Genomic DNA, 27,677 nt, shown 5'->3' on the forward strand with positions numbered 1-27,677 from the left:
CATAGTGGTGAAATAATTACAGTTTAGCAATTAAACACTAGAGTGAAAGAAGTGCAGAAGATGAATGTGCAAGTAGAGACACTGGGGTGCAAAGGAGCAAAAAATAACAGTATTGGATGAGGTAGTTGGATGGGCTATGTACAGGTGCAGTGAGCTGCTCTGACAGCTGGTGCTTAAAGTTAGAGAGCTTCTCCAGCTTCAGTTATTTTATGCAATTCTTTCCAGTTATTGGCAGCAGAGTACTGGAAGGAAAGACGACCAAAGGAGGAATTGGCTTTGGGGGTGACCAGTGAGACATACCTGCTGGAGCGTGTGCTACGGCTGGGTGCTGCTATGGTGACCAGTGAACTGAGATAAGGCGGGGCTTTACCAAGCAAGACTTATAGATGACCTGGAAACAGTGGGTTTGGCGACGAATATGAAATTAGGGGTGCCAGCCAACGAGAGCATAAAGGTCGCAGTGGTGGATAGTATATGGGGCTTTGGTGACAAAACGGATGGCACTGTGATAGACTCCACTAAGCAAATTGGATGCAGTGTTGGAGGCTACTTTATAAATGACATCGCCGAAGTCAAGGATCATTAGGATAGTCAGTTTTACGAGGGTATTTTTGGCAGCATGAGTGAAGGATGCTTTGTTTGCGAAATAGGAAGCCGATTCTTCTAGATTTCACTTTGGATTGGAGATGCTTAATGTGAGTCTGGTAGGAGAGTTTATAAACTAACCAGACACCTAGGTATTTGGAGTTGTCCACATATTCTAAGTCAGAACCGTCCAGAGTAGTGATGCTGGACGGGCGGGCAGCGATCGGTTGAAGTGCATGCATTCAGTTTTACTTGCATTTAAGAGCAGTTGGAGGCCACGGAATGAGAGTTGTATGGCACTGAAGCTCATCTGGAGGTTAGCTCACACAGTGTCCAAAGAAGGGCCAGAGGTATACAGAATGGTGTCGTCTGTGTAGAGGTGGATGAGAGAATCACCAGCAGCAAGAGCGACATCATTGATGTATACAGAGAAAAGAGCCTAAGAAATTAACCCATAGAGACTGCACACCCATAGAAACTGCCAGAGGTCTGGACAACAGGCCCTCCAATTTGACACACTGAACTCTATCTGAGAAGTAGTTGGTGAACCAGGCGAAGCAGTCATTTGAGAAACCAAGGCTGTTGAGTCTGCCGATAATGCGGTGATTGACAGAGTCGAAAACCTTGACCAGGTCGATGAATACAGCTGCGCAGTATTGTCTCATATCAGAGAAGGTACGGTGGGATTTGAAATGGTCGGTAATCTGTTTGTTAACTTGGCTTTCGAAGACCTTAGAAAGACAGGGTAGGATAGATATAGATCTGTAGCAGTTTGGGTCTAGAGTGTCACCCCCTTTGAAGAGTGGGATGACCGCGGCAGCTTTCCAATCTTTGGGAATCTCAGACGATACGGAAAAGTGGTTGAACAGGCTAGTAATAGGGGTTGCAACAATTGTGGAGGATAATTTTAGAAATAGAAGGTCCAGATTGTCTAGCCCAACAGATTTATAGGTTTCTAGATTTTGCAGCTCTTTCAGAACTTCAGCTATCTGGATTTGGGTGAAGGAGACATGGGGGAGGCTTGGGCAAGTTACTGTGGGGGGTGCAGGGCTGTTGACCGGGTTAGGGGTAGCCAGTGGAAAGCATGGCCAGCCGTAGAAAATTACTTGTTGAAATTATCATTTATTGTGGATTTATCGGTGGTGAGTTTCCTTATCTCAGTGCAGTGGGAAGCTGGGAGGAGGTGCTCTTATTCTCCATGGACTTTATTGTCCCAGAACTTTTTTGACTTTGATTTCTGTTTGAAAAAGCTAGACTTTGGTTCCTAACTTCCCTGAAAAGTTTCATATAGCGGGGGCTATTCGATGCTAATGCAGTACGCCACAGGATGTTTTTGTGTTTGTCAAGGGCATTCAGGTCTGGAGTGAACCAAGGGTTGTTACTTGTACAATTCTCTTTTGAATGGGGCATTCTTATTTAAGATGGTGAGGAAAGCACCTTTTGAAGGCATCCTCTACTGACGGAATGAGGTCAATCATTTCACATATGGTGTCCAGGGCACAGCTAGGGGTCTATAGCAAGCGGCAACGGTGAGAGACTTGTTTCTGAAAAGGTGGATTTTTAAAATCTCAAATTGTTTAGGCACAGACCTGGATAGTAAGACAAAACTCTGCAGGCTATCTCTGCAGTAGATTGCACCTCCGCCCCCTTTTGGCAGTTCTCTTGTCAGAAAATGTTATAGTTAGGGATTTCTGGGTTTTTGGTGGCCTTCTTAAGCCAGGATTCAGACTCAGCTAGGACATCCGGGTGTGGCAGAGTGTGCTAAAGCAGTGAATAAAACAAACTTAGGGAGGAGGCATTAACATGCATGAAACCAAGGCTTTTACGGTTACAGAAGTCAACAAATGAGAGCGCCTGGGGAATGGGAGTGGAGATAGGCACTGCAGGTCCTGGATTAATCTCTACATCACCAGAGGAACAGAGGAGGAGTAGGATAAGGGTACGGCTAAAGGCTAAAAGAGGTGGTAGTCTCGTGCGTTCAGAACAGAGAGTAAAAGGAGCAGGTTTCTGGTCAGAGAAGAATAGATTCAAGGCATAATGTACAGACAAAGTTATGGTAGGATGTGGAGGTAAACCTAGCCATTGAGTGACGATGAAAGAGGTATTGTCTCTAGAGACACCATTTAAACCAGGTGAGCTCACCGCATGTGTGAGAGGTGGAACAAAAGGGTTAGCTAAGGCATGTTGAGTAGGGCTGGATGCTCTGCAGTGAAATTAGACAATCACTAACCAAAACAGCAATGGACAAGGCATTTTGACATTAGAGAGAGGCATGTGTAGCCAAGTGATCATGGGGTCTAGTGAGTAGCTTGGAGGGCTGGAGACACGGCAATTCAGACAGCTAGCGGGCCAGGGCTAGCAGAAGGGCCTTAGGGGGACGTCACGATGGAGGAGTCAATTGTAGCCCCCTCGGCCGGTTACGCCGGCAGACCGGTCGTGATGGACCGGCAGGGCTCCGTGTAGTAAAAGGGTCCAGCTGCGGCTAGCAGATAGGCATTCAGGGGAAGTCGCAACAGAGGAGCCTGTTGAAAACCCCCTTGGGCGGATTACGTCAGTAGACCAGTCGTGAAGGATTGGTGGGGCACCGTATTGGCAGTAAAAGGGATCCAGGCCAATTGGCAAAATAGATATTGTAGCCCAGAGACGTGGCTGATGGACCTCTTCAGCTAGCTGGGTGATGAGCCTAGCATAGGCTAGCTCCAGGCTAATTTATGCTTGCTTCGGGACAGAGACGTTAGCCAGGAGTAGCCACTTGGATAGCAGCTCATGTTCTTATATATGCCATTTAGCAGACGCTTTTATCCAAAGCGACTTACAGTCATGTGTGCATACATTCTACGTATGGGTGGTCCCGGGAATCGAACCCACTACCCTGGCGTTACAAGCGCCATGCTCTACCAACTGAGCTACAGAAGGACCACATGTTCTGAGAGGCTTTCCTGCAACTAACATCCATAAAGTTAGAGTTGACTTACAAAATATTCTGTTATAGCCAACAATGTACTTGTTTTAGTAAAAAGAATAGTCAGGTAGTGGTACTGTACCCAGGCGATGACAATGGTACCAGACTGACCAATGAACCGTCTTGTCTTTGACTGTTCCTTTGTCCGCAGTGAACAGTGAATGGCCATATTGTACTGTAGGTTTGTCCTATGCTCAGGCTGGTTCCTGGGTTCATGCCATGTTTTCAGGTCTGTGCAGTGTGCAGGAACTCTCAACCTCCCATTCCTGCTGGAATCTGCACTGAGTGGACTCTATTAGACTCACACACAGACATGCACATGAACACGGATGCAGTTCAACCGATTTGGTCACTGCAGCATTCTAGATGAGCTGTTACAGCACGCTCACCGTTGCTCTGTGCTTTACACGCTTCTCTAGAGGGTTGTGCGTGTCCACCCTCTGTGTCTCACTGTATTTCTGTGTGTTTGGTCTGATATGTGCCACTACAGTTCTAAACGAATAAAAAAAGAAACGTCCCTTTTTCAGGACCCTGTCTTTCAAAGATAATTAGTAAAAATCCAAATAACTTCACAGATCTTCATTGAAAAGGGTTTAAACACTTTCTCATGTTTCTTCAATGAACCAAAAACAATTAATTAACATGCACCTGTGGTGTGGTCGTTAAAACACTAACAGCTTACAATTAAGGTCACAGTTATGAAAACATAGGACACTAAAGGAGGCCTTTCTACTGACTCTGGAAAAACACCAAAAGAAAGATGCCCAGCCTCCCTGCACATCTACGTGAACATGCCTGAGGCATGCTGCAAGGAGGCATGAGTACTGCAGATGTGGCCAGCACAATAAATTGCAATGTCCGTACTTTGAGACACCTAAGACAGCACTACAGGGAGACAGGACGGACAGCTGACAGACCACGTGTAACAACATCTGCACAGGATCGGTACATACGAACATCACACCTGCGGGACAGGTACAGGATGGCAACAACAACTGCCCGAGTTACACCAGGAACGCACAATCCCTCCATCAGTGCTGAGACTGTCCGCAATAGGCTGAGACAGGCTGGACTGAGGGCTTGTCGGCCTGTTGTAGTAAGGCAAGTCCTCACCAGACATCACCGGCAACAGCGTCGCCTATGAGCACAAACCCACCGTCGCTGGACCAGACAGGACTGGCAAAAACTGATGACTCGCGTTTTGTCTCACCAGAGGTGATGGTCAGATTCGTGTTTATCGTCGAAGGAATGAGCGTTACACCGAGGCCTGTACTCTGGAGGTGGAGGGTCTGTTATGGTCTAGGGTGGTTTGTCACAGCATCATCGGCGTGAGCTTGTTGTCATTGTAGGCAATCTCAACGCTGTGCATTACAGGGAAGACATCCTCCCCCATGTGGTACCCTTCCTGCAGGCTCATCCTGACATGACCCTCCAGCATGACAATGCCACCAACGATACTGCTTGTTCTGTGCGTGATTTCCTGCAAGACAGGAATGTCAGTGATCTGCCATGGCCAGCGAAGAGCCCGGATCTCAATCCCATTGAGCGTCTCTGGGACCTGTTGGATCGGAGGGTGAGGGCTAAGGCCATTCCCACCGGAAATTTCCGGGAACTTGCAAGTGCTTTGGTGGAAGAGTGGGCTAACATCTCACAGCAAGAACTGTCAAATCTGGTGCAGTCCATGAGGAGGAGATGCACTGCAGTACTTAATGCACCTGGTGGCCACACCAGATACTGACTTACTTTTGATTTTGACCCCCGTTTGTTCAGGTACACATTATTCCATTTCTGTTAGTCACATGTCTGTGGAACTTGTTCAGTTTATGTCTGTTGTTGAATCTTATGTTCATACAAATATTTACACATGTTAAGTTTGCTGAAAATAAATGCAGTTGACATTGAGGGCGTTTCTTTTTTTTTGCTGAGTTTACGTAGACATTCACTAGTTCACCTCTGAGCCCACTGCGCTGTCCAGTGGTGTGCTGTGAAGTGCCAGTTCCACTATTATTACAGTATTATACTACTACACTATACAGTACATTGCTGTGCACCAAATAGCCTTGCCATTCAACTGACGTCTTGACTGGGTCATTTTGGGGTTCCTATTCCTTTTTGCTCCTGGTTGACCCATCCTGGTAATGCCACATTAGCCAGCCCTTGAGAGGGCACATCTGTGGGAAAAGAACGTATGCATATGAGTGCGCGCGCTTGACCTGTGTGGGTATCTAACCTATGCGGAAGTATCCAACTGCTTTCTCTTTTTTTTCTCCCTCCGTTCTCAGCAGGTACGGAAATCAAGCTTTCTTCCAGAGAGGAAAATAATTATCATACCTCTCCAAATGAGTCTGGGTCGAGAGTGGGGGCGGAATGGGCCCCAGCTATTTCCATAAATAGAGCTCTGGGGCTTCTCCATTTGGGCTGGACTTGAGGCTCGCATTCTGGGCATAGCTAGGACTGTGACATTCTGAGCCACACAACAAAGTAGTCCACTACAGCCACAGCAGCTGTTTCCAACAGGTAGACTGGAATTGCAGTCACTGAGTGCAGCCGGCTCCCCCTGTTCTCATTGCTTTTACAGCCACCTTCCAGACTTGTCTGGGTAATACTGCTCAGTTCTAGACCCGCCTCCTCATTGCCAGGGGTGACAGGTGAGCAGAGGAGGGTATGTGTTGACTTGGGTTTCCGTTGAGATGGTAAGGATATCAATGAACGACTCAATTACTTCTAGAAATTGACTTGATGTCATTAGGAAGGGAATAATTACTTTGTGCTTTATTGCTACAATACTTGATACATACCATGTCTGTCTGATGAAGCAGGTTAGTTTTAAATTATTTTTAATACACCTCCTATACAAGTCTCGGTAGGGACATGTGCATATCGTATCGTGGAAGAGGAAGTAGAGTGTCCTGAAAGCGTGTAGCTCATCGTCATTGGCTCAATAATAAGTGACCGCAAACGCACACACAGAGAATGCGTGCACACACACAGACGGAGGATGCTGCATCTGGGGCTAGTGACAGAAGCAGGTGTTTCCCAATTTGTTGTCCTTCCAGCTGAGCTCAATAGATAGTTAGCTCCTGCGCGGCTACGCTACTATTTCCAATGCTCGGAACAGGATTGGAGGTCATAAATATAAATTAAACTTTGAGGGAAACACACATGCACTTGCAGATAGGAGTTAAGTTGACTTGATCCTGTGGTAACACTTAATTTTAAGGGGGCCTTATTGCAGTGTAGTTAAATATGTAGTTACTCTGGAACAAGTGTTGTAGTTATAATTCATAGTTACGCTAATTGCATTCTGTAATTACTGGGGTGTAACAGTGAATGCCTGTTACGATGCTTGTTACAAATGTTAAAGTTTCTGATAGCATCCCAATAAACCATATTTCAGCCTGCCCAAAGCAAATACGTTTTGGCAAATTGAAAACATACCACCTCATTGACACAACTCTGCAATAAAGAGTTCTGGAGTCTGATGCCCAGGCCCAATAGCAAAAACTGGTTCACAAATGGTTAACATCAAATAAATACTTTTTCAATTGTTAAATCAATAAACGGTGCATTTTACAATGAGTCAATTAACTTAACCATCAATAATAATAATAAAAAAGTTTACACAATAAAAAGTAAAATTGTGAGTCATTCGTGCTTGTCATTGTAAGCCTATTAAGCTTGGTTGAATCATGTAACCTTTCAAGGGTACTTACATCTACAGAATAGACTTTCCATGCAATCTGTTTTTTTTAATTAGAAAACTGGCTAGCGTTCTAGTAAAATTTGCCAGCTAAAGCATATCGATTGCGCAACCAGGGCTGGCAAAACCTTGAATCATTGCTATACTAACTTCCGCGACGCATATAAGGCCCTGCCCTGCCCTCCTTTCGGAAAAGCTGACCACGACTCCATTTTGTTGATCCCTGCCTACAGACAAACTAAAACAAGAAGCTCCCACGCTGAGGTCTGTCCAACGCTGGTCCGACCAAGCTGATTCCACACTCCAAGACTGCTTCCATCACGTGGACTGGGATATGTTTCGTATTGCGTCAGACAACAACATTGATGAATACGCTGATTCGGTGTGCGAGTTTATTAGAACGTGCGTTGATGTCGTTCCCATAGCAACGATTAAAACATTCCCAAACACCAGAAACCGTGGATTGATGGCAGCATTCGCGTGAAACTGAAAGCGCAAACCACTGCTTTTAATCAGGGCAAGGTGACCGGAAATATGACCGACTACAAACAGTGTAGCTATTCCCTCCACAAGGCAATCAAACAAGCTAAGCGTCAGTATAGAGACAAAGTAGAATCTCAATTCAACGGCTCAGACACGAGAGGTATGTGGCAGGGTCTACAGTCAATCACGGATTACAAAAAGAAAACCAGCCCCGTCACGGACCAGGATGTCTTGCTCCCAGCCAGACTAAATAACTTTTTTGCCCGCTTTGAGGACAATACGGTGCCTCCGACGGGACGGCCTACAGGGAGGAGGTAAGGGCCCTCGGAGTGTGGTGTCAGGAAAATAGCCTCACTCAACGTCAACAAAACTAAGGAGATGATTGTGGACTTCAGGAAACAGCATAGGGAACACCCCCCCCCCCCCATCCACATCGATGGAACAGTAGTGGAGAGGGTAGCAAGTTTTAAGTTCCTCGGCATACACATCACAGGCAAATTGAATTGGTCCACCCACACAGACAGCATCGTGAAGAAGGCGCAGCAGCGCCTCTTCAACCTCAGGAGGCTGAAGAAATTCGGCTTGTCACCAAAAGCACTCACAAACTTCTACAGATGCACAATCGAGAGCATGCTGGCGGGCTGTATCACCGCCTGGTATGGCAACTGCTCCGCCCACAACCGTAAGGCTCTCCAGAGGGTAGTGAGGTCTGCACAACGCATCACCGGGGGCAAACTACCCGCCCTCCAGGACACCTACACCACCCGATGTTACAGGAAGATCATCAAGGACAACAACCACCCGAGCCACTGCCTGTTCACCCCGCTGTCATCCAGAAGGCGAGGTCAGTACAGGTGCATCAAAGCTGGGACCGAGAGAGGCCATCAGACTGTTTAACAGCCACCACTAACATTGAGTGGCTGCTGCCAACACTGACTCAACTCCAGCCACTTTAATAATGGGAATTGATGTAAAATATATCACTAGCCACTTTAAACAATGCTACCTAATATAATGTTTACATACCCTACATTATTCATCTCATATGTATACGTATATACTGTACTCTATATCATCTACTGCATCTTTATGTAATACATGTATCACTAGCCACTAACTATGGCACTTTGTTTACATACTCATCTCATATGTATATACTGTACTCGATTCCATCTACGGCATCTTGCCTATGCCGTTCTGTACCATCATGCATTCATATGTCTTTATGTACATATTCTTTATCCCCCTACACTTGTGTATAGAAGACAGTAGTTTTGGAATTGTTAGTTAGATTACTTGTTGGTTATTACTGCATTGTCGGAACTAGAAGCACAAGCATTTCGCTACACTCGCATTAACATCTGCTAACCATGTGTATGTGACAAATACAATTTGATTTGATTTGGTAGCTTCCCCAATGTGTCTGTGTCCTAACCTATACAGCAGGCAGTCAAGTTTGCTTTTTGATCTATCATAGTAGCAGGCTAACAAGAGGCAGCAGCAATCAGATGAAATTATGAAGGAAGTGGACAAATATATAGCTTCACTCTATCCAATCTGAACACTTCTCTTTACAGACAGGCAGACTAGCCAGTTGAGTTAATTAGACCACGTAACACCTCACTTGACTGACTGACATGATGAAGAATCATGCAAGCACGAATGACAAGCACGAATAACTCATAATTTTACTAGAACCTTGACTAGCTAAAGCTGGCAAATATGCTATGGTAGCTTCTAGAGGTGTGCCGAGTCGTCGGACTAAACGAGTATCGTAACAGAAATGGGCAATTTTCTGGAGACAATTATGACTTTTTTAATTTTTTTATTATCCGTGATCGGAGAAAAAAATGTTTTGGGGGCTAGCATGATTCTTAGTCGCATCATGCAGCCTTAGAATGTATTAGTAATCAAAACATAACTAAAATTGCATAAATAACTCAAAATTAAGCATAAAGGAGGACCTGTTTCTTTTGTTAACCGCTCAACACAGAATGTGCACCCCCTTTTGAAATCGTTTGGGGAATAATATCCTTTCTATTTTATTCAGCTATGTTAAATTGTATTGTTCTTACTATACAATTGTACAAACAAATCTCTTCCTATTCTGTCTCACAATGTCTTCCTCTTTCACACATGGTCTCACTCTCCTCCCGCTCTCCCCCTCCTTTTTCCTTCCCTCTCCTCTCCATTTGAGCTCGAGACAGGGCCCTGTCTGTCTGCTCATTACCTCCTGTGTCAGTGGATCAGTCAGGGGCTGAATCCTTCAGATTAGCCTAGCAAGGGACCCTGGTCACTAAAGTACAGTTCTTCCTGCCTAGCTGGCTGGCTCTTTAGAAGTGCTGCAGGCCAGGTCTTTAAGTCTTTTCTCGCTCTGTTTTACTCTCTCTTCCTCTTTCTTTCGCTCACTTTTTTTCTTTCTTTGTTGTTCACTCTCTTTCCATCCCTCCTGCTTCCTTTCTCTCTCCGGCCCTTTTTTTAACCTCTTTCATTGTTTTTTTTTGCCCTCTTCACGTCTCCTATCTCTCGCTCTCACACACACCCACACATTCTCCTACCTCACCTTTCACCCGGATCCAAGTCGATGCAAGTCTCTGGGTTTTGGGCCTGTGGGTGCCTGTCGACCCAGCCCTGCAGCGTACCGCCACCGCTTGTGGAGAGGGTGAGCCAGGCGGGAGGCCTATGATGAGCTCACTCCTACACACACACACTGTCTCTCCCTGCCTCCCTTCCTCAGCCCTGGTCTTTCTTAGGAGAAACCTCACCCCCAAGTTAGCGTGTCAGCTCAGTATACTTTCGGGAAGCCAGCCCTGTCTGCTGCTATACTTAGAAACGGAGTCAGCCCAGTCCATTTGCACTGGTGTCTCCTCTCCGCTCTCTCTCTCTCTGTGTCTCTCTCGAACTGAACTATCAGGGGCTCACAGCTGGCTGATAGCTGAACTAAATGACCCTACAGAAGGACTTTGAGGGACAGCCATAGCTTACTACATGATTCCATATGTGTTATTTCATCATTTTGATGTCTTCACTATTATTCTACAATGTAGAAAATGGTTAAAAAAATAAAGAAAAACCCTTGAATGAGTAGGTGTGTCCAAACTTTTGACTGGTACTGTACATTGGCTTTGTCCCTACATACTGGTGTATGTTAGTTTCCCTCCCTTGTCCCTTTTCCTCCCAACAACCACTGATATGGAACAATCTTTCTGGTGGAAGTTAGATTGTAGTGACTTATCCAGTCTTTTCAGGTACATGTGTCAATGGTGGAGAATGAGAGGAAGCCTTCTATTTGTATTGGGACACGGGTAGTACCTCAATTTTTTCCTTCCCCATAGCCTACTCTCTCTCTCCCCCACTTTTCTTCTTTCTCTCCCTCTCCATTCTGTGGAACATATTATAAGTTGTTTGGTTGTTATGGTAGGGGCTGGGGCTACAGAGGACTGGAGCAAGTGTATGTGTGGGGGGGGGTTTCAAAGAGAACCTCTGTCTAATCAGCTCCGGTTTGGGGATATAGCATCAGCTCTGGCCCTGCTCGATAACTGCATTCTTCAGCTAGGACCTGTGGTATGCCAGCGCATTCCTCACTGCTGAGCTGGAGAGTCCATTCGGGAAGGGAGGGATATGGGTGGGAAACCTTTTTCCCTATTTTCTTCTTTCATTCCCCCCTCTCGTCTTTCTTTCCTTCTTTTGTAGAAGGCTTCCAACCCCCCTACTTGGTATTTCGTCTCATTCTGAATTGCCTTTTCCAAAGTTGACATTTTGTATGTTTTACCCTCCTTACTTTTCCACTCCTGGAAAATCCTGTTGAGTTGTTGGTCGTGGGTGTAGGTGGCGCAGTGGGTCTCTTGCCATGGCCCAACACAGTATTGTTTTTTTTCTCTCTCTGTGTGGGTAAAAGTACAGACCAACCCATTTGGCCGTGACCCCACTCTGCGAGGGTGTCTCAGGCAGAGTTGGTATATGAAAAAAATAATAATAATGTTTTGTGAAATAGGACAAATATATAAGCACCCACCAAATTATTAGGACTATTTTTCTTTCTGGGCCACTAGCCATTGCTTTTCCCCCTTTCTCTCAGTCTGTTGGCTCGATTAAACTTCCAAACTCCTCCTGTTAGTCTTTTGAGCAAGCTTTTCTGAGGGAGCTACTCTACATGACAAAAGTATGTGGACATCTGCTCGTCAAACATCTCATTCCAAAATCATTGGCATTAATATGGAGTTGGTCCCCCCCTTGCTGCTATAACAGCCTCCACTCTCCTGGGAAGGCTTTCCACTAGAACATTGGAACATTGCTGCAGTGACTTGCTTCCATTCAGCCACAAGAGCATTAGTGATGTTGGCCACTGATGTTGGGTGATTAGGCCTGGCTTGCAGTTGGCGTTCCAAATCTTCCCAAAGGTGTTTGATTGGGTTAAGGTCAGGGCTCTGTGCAAGCCAGTCCAAGTTCTTCCACATCGATCTCGAAACAAACCATTTTTGTATGGACCTCGCTTTATGCACGGGGGCATTGTCATGCTGAAACAGGAAAGGGCTTTCCTCAAACTATTGCCACAAAGTTGGAAGCACAGAATCATTTACAATGTCATTGTATGCTGTAGCATTAATATTTCCCATCATTGGAACTAAAAGGCCTAGCCCGAACTATGAAAAACAGCCCCAGACCATTATTCCTCCTGCACTAAACTTTGCAGTTGGCACTATGCATTGGGGCAGGTTGCGTTCTCCTGGCATCCGCCAAACCCAGATGGTGAAGCATGATACATCTCTCCAGATAGCTGCTCCAGAGTCCAATAGTGGTGAGCTTTACACAACACCAGCCGACACTTGGCGTTGCGCATGGTGGTCTTAGGCTTCCACTTCACAATAACCGCACTTACAGTTGAACCGGGGCAGCTCTAGCAGGGCAAAAATCTGACAAACTGACTTGTTGGAAAAGTGACATTCTATGACAGTGCCACGTTGAAAGTCACTGAGCTCTTCGGTACGGGCCATTCTGCTACTAATGTTTGTCTATGGACATTGCCTTGCGGTGTGCTCTATTTTATACACCTTTCAGCAACGGGTGTGGCTGAAAAAGAAGAATCCATTAATATGAAAGTTTGTCCATATACTTTTGGCCATGTAGTGTAACTGCGACTAAAGGCTAAACTGAGACCCGTCGAACTGTTGTTGACTCTTGTTCTTTCCAACCCCCGGGGGTGCATCTCTAGTGGTATTTGAGTCTCGTCTTCTTACCTTTGTACTGTAACTGTAATGATGATGTGTAAGCAAATTCCCAGAGGGCGTTTTCCATATTGCTTTTCACCTGTCCTGTGTTTTCAGATCAGTGTAGATGCAGGAGAGGAGACGAGGAGAGTATGTGAGCGTGCGAGGGCACTCGGGACTTTTGTATTCTACATTGTTGATTGTGTGTGTGTCTCACAGTACAAGATGAATGGATACCCGTTCAAAGATGCACGTAACATAATCCCATTTCAATAAAGTGTGATCAATGTCGCTCTTCTTCCCGGACAGGCAAGGAATAGATGAAGAAAAGTGACACTTAGAGGGAGGAAGACTTGTGGTCTCAAGCTGTTTTTGGATGTCATCTATATGTGAATATAGGGAGGAAGTGAAGGGGGAGAGGAGGGAGGGAGGGAGGAAATGAGAATCCCAGAGTTGTAAAAGTGGCATCCTATGACAGTGCCACGTTGAAAGTCACTGAGCTCTTCGGTACAGGCCATTCTGTTACTTATGTTTGTCTGTGGAGATTGCCTGGTGGTGTGCTTGGTTTCATACACCTGTCAGCAACGGGTGTGACTGAAAAAAGCAGAATCTATTCATTTGAAGGTTTGTCCATATACTTTTGGCCATGTAGTGTAACTGCGGCTAAAGGCTAAACCTCACGTTGTGAAGGCAAATGTTACAGGAATACGCTGTGTTGAATGGAACGAATCGCCCCCTATTGACTCAACACTCTAAAAATGCCCCCGGTAGCGTGGCGGGTGCGGAGAGGGCCCCGGGACCTGTTTGTTTTGCTGACAGGATAAATACAGGACCGTAGGGTTAGGCCCCATAAACCTGGCTCTAAACTCAGCCATGAGGTAAACTTCAGACGGAAAACAGGCAGCGCTGGGTGGATGGTGGCCCAAAGCATTGTGGTGGGGGAGTGGCGGGCTAATAATGGCATTTTTGGGGGCCGTATGGAGTGTTTGGTGTGCACGCAATGTGTGGTGGCTGGCTGGATGTTTTTCGGGTTGATGTGCTCTTCTGGTCTCGTAAAAATAGGGTGTTATCTCTCTCCCGCCTGGCGTTGTTGGGACTGTGTGTGATGTTGACCAGAACTATTTTTAGAACAAGGGGAATCATGTGTCTGACAGTCTCTCCCTGTGTGTGTGTGTGTGTGTGTCATCTCAGCCAATTATAAAAATCACTTGTGTAACTAATTTTCCACGGTGACTCAACATAATTCCTACACCTGGATGGACAATAGATGAAGAAGTGGTTGTCTGTCTTGTATCTGTACAGAAGTTATGCTTCCCGAGCTGCTGAATTTGCATCCAACCCTCTGTCATTTGATGTCTCAAAGTTTGATTTAATTCAAAGGGGACACTTCCTGTGAACAGTTAGTTGGCTATGTAATGGGTTTGGCTTGGACCCAGTGACCACCTCTCTCTCTCTCTCTCTCTCTCTCTCTCTCTCTCTCTCTCTCTCTCTCTCTCTCTCTCGATGTTATACCTCTCCCTGTGTTTTTCTCGTGTGTGCCCTGTGTCTGTCTCTGTGTGAGTTCACAAACCAAAGCTGTGGCTTGTCTATGAAGGACAGCCAACCACTGCAAGATGAGTCATTTGTCACAGCTCAGGCAGCTTGAGCGAAGTTGGACCATGTGATGGTGAAGCCAGGTCAGACTGACATACAGTGCGGGATGTTTTTTATTTTTTATTTTGACGTAGCCTAGCCTACAACCTGGCTTCCCACTGTCATGACGACCATTTGAAAACTCCTAAGTTCATTTTTGTAATCCTTCTTAAAGCAGAGACCTCCCTATCTATAGGCATGATTTATTTTGGAGTGGGCTTGAAGAGTCTATTTTGTTTAGAGTTGTCTGTCTCTTTGTCATTTCTACTCTGCCGGCAAGTAAAATGATCTACGGTGTTGGTGGTGATGACAAACCTTTTCCTTCCTGTGGTGATCTGTATGAGGGCTTGGTTTCATAGGAATCTAATCCAAAGAAAGAGCTTGGAACCTCTAACCCTGATTTTTTTTTTTTTTCTATGGTTGATAACTGTCTCTTCTGTATCATCCGTGGGGTTTGTGGCACCAGACTTGCAGGGAGACAGTTGGGCTGAGCTCAGGAAGTGCGAGAACCACATGCCTCTGCAAAGTGACCCAAGTGGAAAAACACGGCTGTATTTATACACTGAGTGAAGGACGCACCCTTTTTGATGAGTGCCATGGCTGCTGGTCCAAATGACACCCTGTTCCCCTATGTTCATTTAGCATAATTTTTGTATTACAATTCTTTTATCGTATTTTGGGGAGAAAATGTGGTTTCTTTCTGAAGAGAAAGAAACCAAATATGGCCCAATGCAGGAATTTTAGAAAGCCACACCCTCTGCGATAGCGGAAAAAGTGTTTTGTTTGCAGGGCCGGGGTGCCACGTGGAGTTCACCAGGCAACACTGCATTGTCTAGTTGAGAGAACAGGCCCAAGTCCGGCTGACTGAAGGAGGGTAATCCTTCGACTGGACGGGGGGGCTTGGAGATACTGTGAAATGACCTCTCCCTCTGTTAAGGCCAGTCACCATACCCTCAGAGTTAGGTTGGAGAGCACAGAGGGAGCTATTAGAGAGTGAGAAACTCCGAGACTGACATCTTTCAGCGGGAGAGACAAAAATGACTAGGAATGGGAGAGACTGAGGGAGCGATGACTCAGGCCCAGTGAGGGGAGGTAAGGAGCGGCATCTCACTGTTTCCTTTCTACTTCTACAGCCCCTCAACAGTGTCTGCTCTGCTTTTTTATTTATTTTTTCTTCTCTCTCCCTTTTTCTGCTGGACTTGGATGAGGTTAACACTACCCTGAGGGGTCAGCAAGGGTGGGGATAGAGGGAGGTGGAAAGCAGAGGAGAAGTCTGCCACAGACTTCAAAACTCTCTCTCCTTGTTGCATTCCTCTGGGTTCACTTGTGGCTTGTTTCCCTAGCCTAGTGACCACACTTTGACCTCTGACCGCTGTAAACTGACCTCTTGACAGGCAATGTCTGGGCAGGTTTCTCTTTCTCCTTATTTCCCCCTCTTTTGTAAAGGAAGCGTTCTCATCCACTGAGACTCGTCCAGCTGTTGTTGACTCTTGTTCTTTCCAACCCCCGGGGGTTCATCTCTAGTGGTACTTGAGTCTCGTCTTCTTACCTTTGTACTGTAACTGTAATGATGATGTGTAAGCAAATTCCCAGAGGGCGTTTTCCATATTGCTTTTCACCTGTCCTGTGTTTTCAGATCAGTGTAGATGCAGGAGAGTGTGTGTGTGGTCGGTTCGTGCGCACTCAGGACTTTTGTATTCTACATTGTTGTTTGTGTGTGTGTCTCACAGCACAAGATGAATAGATACCCGTTCAAAGATGCACGTAACATAATCCCATTTCAATAAAGTGTGATCAATGTTGCTCTTCTTCCCGGACAGGCAAGGAATAGATGAAGAAAAGTGACACTTAGATGAAGACTTGTGGTCTCAAGCTGTTTTTGGATGTCATCTGTATGTGAATACAGGGAGGAAGTGGAGAGGGGGAGTGAGGAAGTGAGAATCCCAGAGATGAGTAGGCTATTGTGTTAGCTGCCTGCTGCTCTCATGCACAACTAACCCCTTAGAGAGAGAGAAAGCGAGAGAGGGGGCAGTGGATGAGAAAGGGAAGGTGGAGGGAGAGGAAGGCCAAGTAAAGAAGGATGAAAAGACAGGGAGTGGAGGAGCATAGTAGACTGATAGAGCAACCGTAGGATTGGAGAGTCAGTGGATAGTGAAAGCAATAAATGGGGAGGGGGAGCTCAGGCCAAGTCAAGTGTGCACTCATTCAAGTGAGGGGCGTTACAGGGGGTCATGAGGACTTGATTACGAGATAAACTGGGCCTTTAGTCCAGCCATAGGCAGTAGGTACAGCACTGGGGCATCACTCTATTGGAAAATACACTTACATCTTCTCATTCCCTGGTTATGTATATATTTTTAAAATTTAACCTTTTATTTAACTAGGCAAGTCAGTTAAGAACAAATTATTATTTACAATGACGGCCTATCGGGGAACAGTGGGTTAGCTGCCTTGTTCAGGGGCAGAACGACAGATTTGACCATGGCAGCTCGGGATTTGATCCAGCAACCTTTTGGTTACTAGTCCAACACTCTAACCACTAGACTACTTGCCGCCCCCTGCCCTTTTGTTGACACCTACAGATACTGTAGATGGTCTTGAATACATGCTGGTGCTCCTTCTTCCAGAGATAACATCCCTATATTTCGACTCTGTCAATCACCATATTCTTATCGGCAGACTCCGTAGCCTCGGTTTTTCTAATGACTGCCTTGCCTGGTTCACCAACTACTTTGCAGACAGAGTTCAGTGTGTCAAATCGGAGGGCATGTTCTCCGGTCCTCTGGCAGTCTCTATGGGGGTGCCACAGGGTTCAATTCTCGGGCCGACTCTTTTCTCTGTATATATCAATGATGTTGCTCTTGCTGCGGGCGATTCCCTGATCCACCTCTACGCAGACGAGACCATTCTGTATACTTCTGGCCCTTCCTTGGACACTGTGTTAACAACCCCCCAGGCAAGCATCAATGCCATACAACTCTCCTTCCGTGGCCTCCAACTGCTCTTAAACGCTAGTAAAACCAAATGCATGCTTTTCAACCGTTTGCTGCCTGCACCCGCACGCCCGACTAGCATCACCACCCTGGATGGTTCCGACCTAGAATATGTGGATATCTATAAGTACCTAGGTGTCTGGATAGACTGTAAGCTTTCCTTACAGACTTATATCAAACATCTCCAATCCAAAATCAAATCTAGAATCTGCTTTCTATTTCGCAACAAAGCCTCCTTCACTCACGCCGCCAAACTTACCCTAGTAAAACTGACTATCGTACCGATCCTCGACTTTGGCGATGTCATCTACAAAATAGCTTCCAATACTCTACTCAGCAAACTGGATGCAGTTTATCACAGTGCCATCCATTTTGTTACTAAAGCACCTTATACCACCCACCACTGCGACCTGTATGCTCTAGTCGCCTGGCCCTCGCTACATATTCATCGCCAGACCCACTGGCTCCAGGTCATCTACAAGTCCATGCTAGGTAAAGCTCCGCCTTATCTCAGTTCACTGGTCACGATGGCAACACCCATCCATAACACGCGCTCCAGCAGGTGTATCTCACTGATCATCCCTAAAGCCAATACCTAATTTGGCCGCCTTTCCTTCCAGTTCTCTGCTGCCTGTGACTGGAACGAATTGCAAAAATCGTTGAAGTTGGAGACTTTTATCTCCCTCACCAACTTTAAACATCTGCTATCTGAGCAGCTAACCGATCGCTGCAGCTGTACATAGTCCATCGGTAAATAGCCCACCCAATTTACCTACCTCATCCCCATACTGTTTTTATTTATGTACTTTTCTGCTCTTTTGCACACCAGTATCTCTACCTGCACATTACCTTCTGATCATTTATCACTCCAGTGTTAATCTGCTAAATTGTCATTCTTCGCCTACCTCATGCCTTTTGCACACAATGTATATACTCTTTTTTTTCCTACTGTGTTATTGTCTTGTTTATTGTTTACTCCATGTGTAACTCTGTGTTGTTGTCTGTTCACACTGCTATGCTTTATCTTGGCCAGGTCGCAGTTGTAAATGAGAACTTGTTCTCAACTAGCCTACCCGGTTAAATAAAGGTGAAATAAAAATAAAATATAAAATAAATATAATCTTTACTTGGTCCTGAAGCAAGCAGTGTAGACTCAGGTTTGCGTGTTTTGTCCCTGGGAATGGTTGTAGCGTACATGTGTTCTGATTGAAAAGATCACATCGTCCTCTCACGCTCACTCCCTCTCTCTTTCCCACTATTTTGTTGCTCTCTTTTTCTCTCGCACACTCCTTTCCTTACACTGCATCCCTTTCTCCTCTTCCCCTCTGTCTTCTTCCTTCTCTCCCTTTCTACCTCCTCTCTCTCTTGCCGTCAGGGCGCGTGAAATTTAAAAATTGCAGTGCCAAAAAAAAGCCCTAGCTACTGAAGGGGACACTTAAACATAGGCCAGCCACAGAGCCGCCTGCCTGTGGTCCCCATTAGTGACATCTGTGTGCTTTCTAAACAGGGAGTTAGCCTTGCCTCGTTCCTAAACAAGCCTCTGTACTCAGGACATGTCCCAAATGGCACCCTACTCCCTATATAGTGCTCTACTTTTGACCTATGGGCCCTAGTCAAAAGTAATACACTATATAGGGAATGGAGTGCCATTTGGGACAGAACCTTTGTTTCTGTGACAAAGCTGTGACCTCTGGAGAATACTGTGTACTGTAGTATTATTCTATCATTTATTATTTAGATATATTAAGTATTTATCTATTCCCTCTCGTCATGTATCAGAATTAGAGATGAGGACTACAGTAGCCTACATCTGCCCGGCCTGTTATGTTTGACCAATGACGTAAAGGGTCACACAAACATGCACACATCCCGATCCCTAAACAGGAAGTTAACCCCTGGGCCGACTGCAGTATCCTCTACTCTTACAATACAGTCTCCTCTATTCTCGGTGGCGGTCAGGCCTGAGCCCCACAGCTTCGACCCAGACGTATGTATAGCCTCTGTCCAATCTGATAGGAATGACGCAATGTTTCTGAGACTCATGCTTCTCACGGCTGCAGTGCTGAGACAACAATAGGCTCCCCGACCTCACAGGATAGGTATAGTAACCACAGTGCCTAGGGCTCAATTAACTACCTACCCACCCACTCTCGACATCTAGATATTCCTTTTATTGTCCATTCTTCCTTGATGTTATCACTGATTTAGGCATGATTGGACAAGTGAACTCCACATGGCTTTCACCTGTCCCTACATTTCTAACCCGTGATTACTTAGAGGAAGGAGAGGATGCACTTTTAAAGAATTTGAACGTGGCGTTTTGAACAAAAGAGGAAAATAAAAAGCTACACCTCGTAATCGATCTTGTCCTTTATCGCCTCTCGTTCTTCCATCCACCCCTTGCTTTCTCAGTCTGCCCACCATCATGTGTGGTTGTAAACAGGTTATTGATTATTTTATGTTCCTGTCAAGTCCTGTTTAAGGTTGGGGAAGGCATCTGGATTTCCTACAAGCAAGAGCTCCCACAACATAATTGTTTGGGAATACCTGAATACTTAGTTTTCTTCCAGCTCCCATAATATGTTGGGGATAAGTTGAGAATCTGTTGGAATGTGAAGAGAGAGTGGCTTTGCCTGGAGTTCTGTCGAACCGAAGGCCAAATCCACCCTGCCTCTTTCCTTGGAGAGAACAAGCTAATACAAACACCATGGGTCTATCCCGGGCTTCACTCAGCCCAGTGCGAAGGCAATTTCTACCGAAAGATATTGTGTGGAACAGAATTGATGTTCTGACTTGCTGGATAAGGGATAGTCTCACACACATTGCTATCTGCAAAATTCAAAGTACTGTAGATTTTTTGTACTAACCCTTCCTCTCTCTTTTTTTTCTCTCCACTCCCCTCCTCTCTTGCTCCCCCAGTGGTGATCAGCCAGTGGCAGGGCGAGCCCAAGGAGCGCGTCATCTCCCTGGTCCTCACCCACCTGCCCCTGCTCAAGCCGGGCAACGTCGAAGCCAAGGGCGAGTACATGCGCCTCCTCCCCCGCATCCTGGCGCACACCATCGACCATGGCCGCCACCTCGAAGAGTCACGGCAGCTCCTCTCCTACGCCCTCATCCACCCGGCCACCTCGCTGGACGACCGCGCCGCCCTCGCCCTCTGGCTCAACCATCTGGAGGAGCGCGCCGCTGCCCGGGGTGACTCTTTGGAACGGCCACCCCCCGCTCAGGCCTCACTCCATCAAACGCCCCCCTCGACACACTCCTTGTCGGGGTCCAGTTGGAGTTCCTCAGGGAGCCACCTGGGTCAGCTGTACCACCACCAGCGCTACGGCTCGGATGATAGGCTCAACGGCTGGCAGGGGTCCAGGGACTCGGGATTGGGCAGTGGTTGGCACCAACTGCAGCAGGGGCATGGAGGGTGTGAGAATGGCGGGCACCTGGCACTCTACCCGTCCTCCTCGGTGCCTGGGAGTATCAACACGGTTGGCACGGGTGGGAGCAGTGAGTGGCTCTTTCTTTTTCGATTTCCTGCTTTTTGTAGGTTACGTCCCAAAAGTCTGACATAGCTTCCTTTCCTCGTGTCTTCTCCTGGTTTACTTTCTTTCTGGATCAGCACTGATCTGAAAGCAGTCCAATCAATCAAATTGAATTCATAAAGCCCTGTTTACACCCTGTTTGTATTACAGTAGTAATCTGGCTTATCTTGCAAAGAGCAAGTCGTTAAGTTTGAAAAGCTACCCAGGCTTTTCACCGTCAGTTGTGGTGAATGAAAGGAGACGAGGAAAGGAAGCCGTGTCGAGCCGTGGCCTTCTCCACCACTTATGGTTGTTTTTGTATTTGAAGACTCACACTCTTAGCAGCATGCTCAGCAGTTGCATGTGCTTAATCGGGGTTCCTGAATGCTACTGACAAGAGGGTGGTCTTTATTAAAGGGATTTAACTCACCTCCGGACTGTTTGAAATTATAGTTTAGTGGGATTTACAATGACATGTTACACCTCTTTAGTGTATTAGCAACCGTTTCAAATAAAGGGTCTTCCCGTTTGACCAGACCTGGGCTAAAATACTATTTGAAATATTTCTACTACTCTTTGTTTTTTCTTTATCCTGTCTGGAGTGCCAGGTGGCCGGGATTTGCAGTTTTGTGACTTCTGAAGTATTTGAATGAATGTTCAGATAGAAATATCATGCCTCTCTGATATGGAGAATAAGGAATCGTGTCAGCTCTATTTGTGATATTTCTATCTGCAACGATTTCTAATAGGACTTAAACCCAAGCCTGACCCTAACCCAATACTATAGGTCTGAAGGTGCCATTATCTGTCATCATCCAAGTTATTCTTCCCTAGCTTCTCATGTTATTATTTTTCTACAACTTTTTCTCTCTGCGTTAGTCTACACCTATTGTTAACTAAGCACATGACAAAATCAAATTTGATTTTTAGTACGAGAACACTCCAAACAAACAAACCCAGCCAGCCAGTAGCCACCTCTGACAAAGGAAAGAAAAATGTCTGCCTGCTGTGTGGAAGTCTAAAGCGGTAGGTGGGTGTGTAGGCCCTACTGTGCTCCAGCACCCCAAAGCCAGTCAGATTGAACATGTCTGTGGTTAGAGCAGGATATTTCCAGCCGAAGAATGCATTGGTATTTTTTTTTCTCCAATGAAGGAGACAGCTGAGGATATAAATAAGGACACATTTAAAGCTCTGGGCCAAGCACAAGATCCTCTTTTATTTTTGACTATGCTTGGGAGTTTCAGCAGTATGTCCATCGCACAAAGGAACGATTTCACAACTCTAACCTAGAGTTGCCCTTCTTTTAGCCAATGGTCGGTCCCTGTGGGATTAGCCAGCCAATCAGCCAGGATGTTTAAATTGCTGAAAACAATTTGGGTTGGGCACAACTTTGTAGAACGTTCAGATAGAGATATCTCACGTACAACAAACATGCCTGATATGTAGAATCATGTCCGCTCTATTCATGACATTTCTATTTGCAACAATCCACAATGTTTGCTTACTGAATGTGGCCCTAATAAACTTCACCCCAACGCAAGTAAATTTACTGTCAGGGAAAGTGGTTAGGTTAGAAAGAATTTTAGCTTATGCCCACATTAAGTAATTTTCTCTAGTTTGATTTTATATTCAACCATTTCAACCAGTGAAGTCATTGGACTGTCCTAGACTACCCAAGAAGTGTTTAGGAATCCCCATCTCTAGATCTGATAAGTATTTTTGTGGCTCCCGAGTGGGGCAGTGGTCTAAGGCACTGCAGCTCAGTGCTAGAGGCGTCACTACAGACCCTGGTTCGATCCTGGGCTGTATCCCATGGGGCAGCGCACAATTGGCCCAGCGTTGTCCAGGTTAGGGGAGTGTTTGGCCGGGGTAGGCTGTCATTGTAAATAAGAATTTGTTAACTGACTTGCCTAGTTAGATAGGGACTTTTAAGCTTGAAAGTTTGACTAGAAATATTCCCTAATTCCCTAATTTGGAGACTGGACCCCAGTGGGAGGGACTATGGATCGGTCTCAATACGTTCATACGCATGTTAGTATGTACAGTCGTGGCCAAAAGTTTTGAATGACACAAATATTAATTTTCACAAAGTCTGCTGCCTCAGTGCCTTTAGATATTTTTGTCAGATGTTACTATGGAATACTGAAGTATAATTACAAGCATTTCATAAGTGTCAAAGGCTTTTATTGACAATTACATGAAGTTGATGCAAAGAGTCAATATTTGCAGTGTTGACCCTTCTTTTTCAAGACCTCTGAAATCCGCCCTGGTATGCTGTCAATTAACTTCTGGGCCACATCCGGACTGATGGCAGCCCATTCTTACATAACCAATGCTTGGAGTTTGTCAGAATTTGTGGGTTTTTGTTTGTCCACCTGCCTGTTGAGGATTGACCACAAGTTCTCAATGGGATTAAGGTCTGGGGAGTTTCCTGGCCATGGACCCAAAATATCAACGTTTTGTTCCCCGAGCCACTTAATTATCACTTTTTCCTTATGGCAAGGTGCTCCATCATGCTGGAAAAGGCATTGTTCGTCACCAAACTGTTCCTGGATGGTTGGGAGAAGTTGCTCTCGGAGGATGTGTTGGTACCATTCTTTATTCATGGCTGTGTTCTTAGGCAAAATTGTGAGTGAACCCACTCCCTTGGCTGAAAAGCAACCCCACACATGAATGGTCTCAGGATGCTTTACTGTTGGCATGACACAGGACTGATGGTAGCGCTCACCTTGTCTTCTCCGGACAAGCTTTTTTCCAGATGCCCAAAACAATCGGAAAGGGGATTCATCAGCGAAAATGACTGTACCCTAGTCCTCAGCAGTCCAATCCCTGTACCTTTTGCAGAATATCAGTCTGTCCCTGATGTTTGTCCTGGAGAGAAGTGGCTTCTTTGCTGCCCTTCATGACACCAGGTCATCCTCCAAAAGTCTTTGCCTCACTATGCGTGCAGATGCACTCACGCCTGCCTGCTGCCATTCCTGAGCAAGCTCTGTACTGGTGGTGCCCCGATCCCACAGCTGAATCAACTTTAGGAGACGGTCCTGGTGCTTGCTGGACTTTCTTGGGCACCCTGAAGCCTTCTTCACAAGAATTGTACCGCTCTCCTTGAAGTTCTTGATAATCTGATAAATGGTTGATTTAGGTGCAATCTTACTGGCAGCAATATCCTTGCCTGTGAAGCCCTTTTTGTGCAAAGCAATGATGACGGCACGTGTTTCCTTGCAGGTAACCATGGTTGACAGAGGAAGAACAATGTTTCCAATCACCACCCTCCTTTTGAAGCTTCCAGTCTGTTATTCGAACTCAATCAGCATGACAGAGTGATCTCCAGCCTTGTCCTCGTCAACACTCACACCTGTGTTAACGAGAGAATCACTGACATGTCATCTGGTCCTTCAGCAGTGGAAATGCTGAAATGTAGGGGAAATGTTTTTGGGGGATTCAGTTCCTTTGCATGGCAAAGAGGGACTTTGCAATTCATCGGATCACTTTTCATAACATTCTGAAGTATATGCAAATTGCCATCATACAAACTGAGACAGCAGACTTTGAAAATTAATATTTGTGTCATTCTCAACTTTTGGCCACGACTGTACGAACTTGTTATGGCTGCTGTCCCTGTACAGGGATCAACATCAGGGGAAATTTCAGAGTGACAACTAATAGTACTTGATAAAACTCAAACTTTCATTAAAACACACATTCAGGGTACTCTATTAAAGCTACACTCGGTGTGAATCTAGCCAACATGTCAGTTTTTTAAAATGCTTTTCGGCGAAATCATGAGAAGCTATTATCTGATAGCATGCAACCCCCCCGAAATACCTGAAGGGGATGTAAACAAAAGAATTGGCGTAGCCGGCGCTACACAAAACGCAGAAGTAAAATATAAAACATTCATTACCTTTGACGGGCTTCTTTGTTGGCACTCCAATATGTCCCATAAACATCACAATTGGGTATTTTTTCGATTAAATCCGTCCATGTATACCCAAAATGTCCATTTATGAAGCCCGTCTGATCCAGGAAAAAACAGCTTTCCAAAACGCAACGTCATTTATTTAAATTTAAAAAGTTGCCTATAAACTTTGACAAAACACTTCAAACTACTTTTGTAATCCAACTTTAGGTATTAGTAAACGTTAATAATCGATCAAGTTGATCACGGGGCGATCTGTATTCAATAGCAGCAAGTCTTGAAATCAAGGTCGATATTCTCTCTTTCATAACTTCCCCCGGTGTATCCGATGACAGGAAGTGCCTATTCCTTATTTCACCAAGGATTAACTTCAACCCAATTCCCAACACTGGCGACATCGTGTGGAAGCTGTAGGAACTGTAAACTGGGTGCTATCTATTTTCCCTTGCCATAGACAATACAGAGAACTGGCGGAGGGATATTTTTTGTTTTTTTGTGAACAGTTTTCCTTGGGGTTTTGCCTGCTACACACGTTCTGTTATTGTCACAGACATGATTTAACCAGTTTTATAAACTTCAGAGTGTTTTCTATCCACACATACTAATCATATGCATATACTATATTCCCGGCATGTGTAGCAGGACGATGAAATTTTGCGCGATTTTTAACAAAAAGCTGAAAAAATTCACACGCTCTTTAAGATTAAGCCAGATGTACACAACATTATTTTGGCCCTTATTTACCTGTCCCAGACAACTTTTTGAATCGGAGACAAAATACCCATGTCGTTGACTACTCAGGGTGTGAGGTCTTCATCGACGCTTGTTTAATGTGAGCAGGTTAGAGGCACAATCTGAGGGTTACCAGTCCCGTCTTTGAGCAGTCCCAGAAGTCCGGATATTTTCAAACATGGTTGATTTTTATTTAGACCTGTCTAAAATAAAGAATGGATTTATTGTAAAGGTGTAGGCTATATTACATGGATTTATTATACTTTTTAAATTTTAGTTGTTCCAAAGGTCAGCATCAGTGGCTTGTGTGGAAGCCAGGAGATGCAAAATGTGTGGCGCAGTGGTCTATGGCTCTGTCGCAGCCGGCCGCGACCGGGAGGTCCATGGGGCAACGCACAATTGGCCTAGCGTCGTCCGGGTTAGGGAGGGTTTGGCTGGTAGGGATATCCTTGTCTCATCGTGCACTAGCGACTCTTGTGGCGGGCCAGGCGCAGTGCACGCTGACCAGGTCGCTAGGTGTAAGGTGTTTCCTCAGACACATTGGTGCGGCTGGCTTCCGGGTTGGATGCGCGCTGTTAAGAAGCAGTGCGGCTTGGTTGGGTTGTGTTTCGGAGGGCGCATGGCTCTCGACCTTTGTCTCTCCTGAGCCCGTACGGGAGTTGTAGCGATGAGACAAGACGGTAACGACTAAAAATTGGATACCATGAAATTGGGGAGAAAAGGGGGTAAAAAAAGATAAAAAATGAACGGTCATTTACCTTGAGACCGACAGTAATTTGCAATCACCGACTGACAAAATGTTGTGACCGCTACAGCCCTAGCCATTACCAACCTTTCAAAGCATTTCATGGCTACAGATGTAAGTTCAATAGGGCAATTTAGTCATTTAGACATTTAGTATCTTGGTGTTCTTGGGCACAGGGACTATGGTGGTGTGCTTGAAACATGTACAGTGGGCTCCAAAAATTACTGGCACCCCTGACTGGCAATGCACAAACAATAATAAAAAATATATAAACATAATTATAGAGAGGAACTCAAAATACCAACATGTGAGAAATACTGTACTTTATTAATGTTTCAATGGAACCAACCAAAATCATTCAATTATTTAATACAAAATACATTTAACCAAAATCAAGGTTTCATAATTATTGGCACTACTCATTTAGTACTTAGTGCAACCACCTCTGGCAAGAATAACAGCATGGAGTCTTTTCCTGTAATGTTTGACAAGGTTAAGGAACACATTTGGAGGGATTTTGGACCATTCCTCTATGCAGATCCTTCACTTTCTTGGGTTTGCGCTTATCAACTGCCCTCTTCCACTCAGCCAACAGGTTTTCGATTGGATTGAGGTCCAGCGACTGAGATGGCCATGGCAGAACATTGATTTTGTTGTCACAGAACCATTTCTGTGTGGATCTTGAGGTATGTTTCGGGTCATTGTCTTGTTGGAAAGTCCACCTACGGCCAAGTCCCAAGCCTTCTGGCAGAGGCAACCAGATTGTCAGCCAAAATTGCCTGATACTTGGTAGAATTCATTATGCCATCAATCTTAACCAGTGCGTGCCACTGGACCTCTGGAATTAAAACAGCCCCAAAACATCACTGACCCCCCCCCCCCTCCATATTACACCGTCGGTATGAGGTGCCTCTCCTTGTATGCATCTCTGTTTCGACGCCAAACATGCCGATGCTGTATCTGACCAAAATTCTCATCTGACCAGAGCACCTTTTTCCAGTCATAATTTAAATTACGTTTGGCAAACTCCAAGCGCTTGCGTCTGTGTCTTGGGGTCAAAAAAGGGCTTTCTTCTGGCAACCCTTCCAAAGAGCCTGTGGATGTGGAGGTGGCTTCTGATGGTGCTTTTTGAAACCTGGTGACCCCAAGATGCCACCAAGGCCTGCAATTCTTTCAGTATTAATTGGGGATTTTGTTGCTTCTC

The 27,677-nt window shown here is 45.5% G+C and overlaps 1 pseudogene; it reads left to right on the forward strand.

Moving 5' to 3' along the window:
* Positions 1-27,677, forward strand: part of LOC124046230 — a 77,376-nt pseudogene that overhangs the window by 21,317 nt on the left and 28,382 nt on the right.

The sequence above is a fragment of the Oncorhynchus gorbuscha genome, linkage group LG10 (assembly GCF_021184085.1).
Source record: "Oncorhynchus gorbuscha isolate QuinsamMale2020 ecotype Even-year linkage group LG10, OgorEven_v1.0, whole genome shotgun sequence".
Classification (NCBI taxonomy): domain Eukaryota; kingdom Metazoa; phylum Chordata; class Actinopteri; order Salmoniformes; family Salmonidae; genus Oncorhynchus; species Oncorhynchus gorbuscha.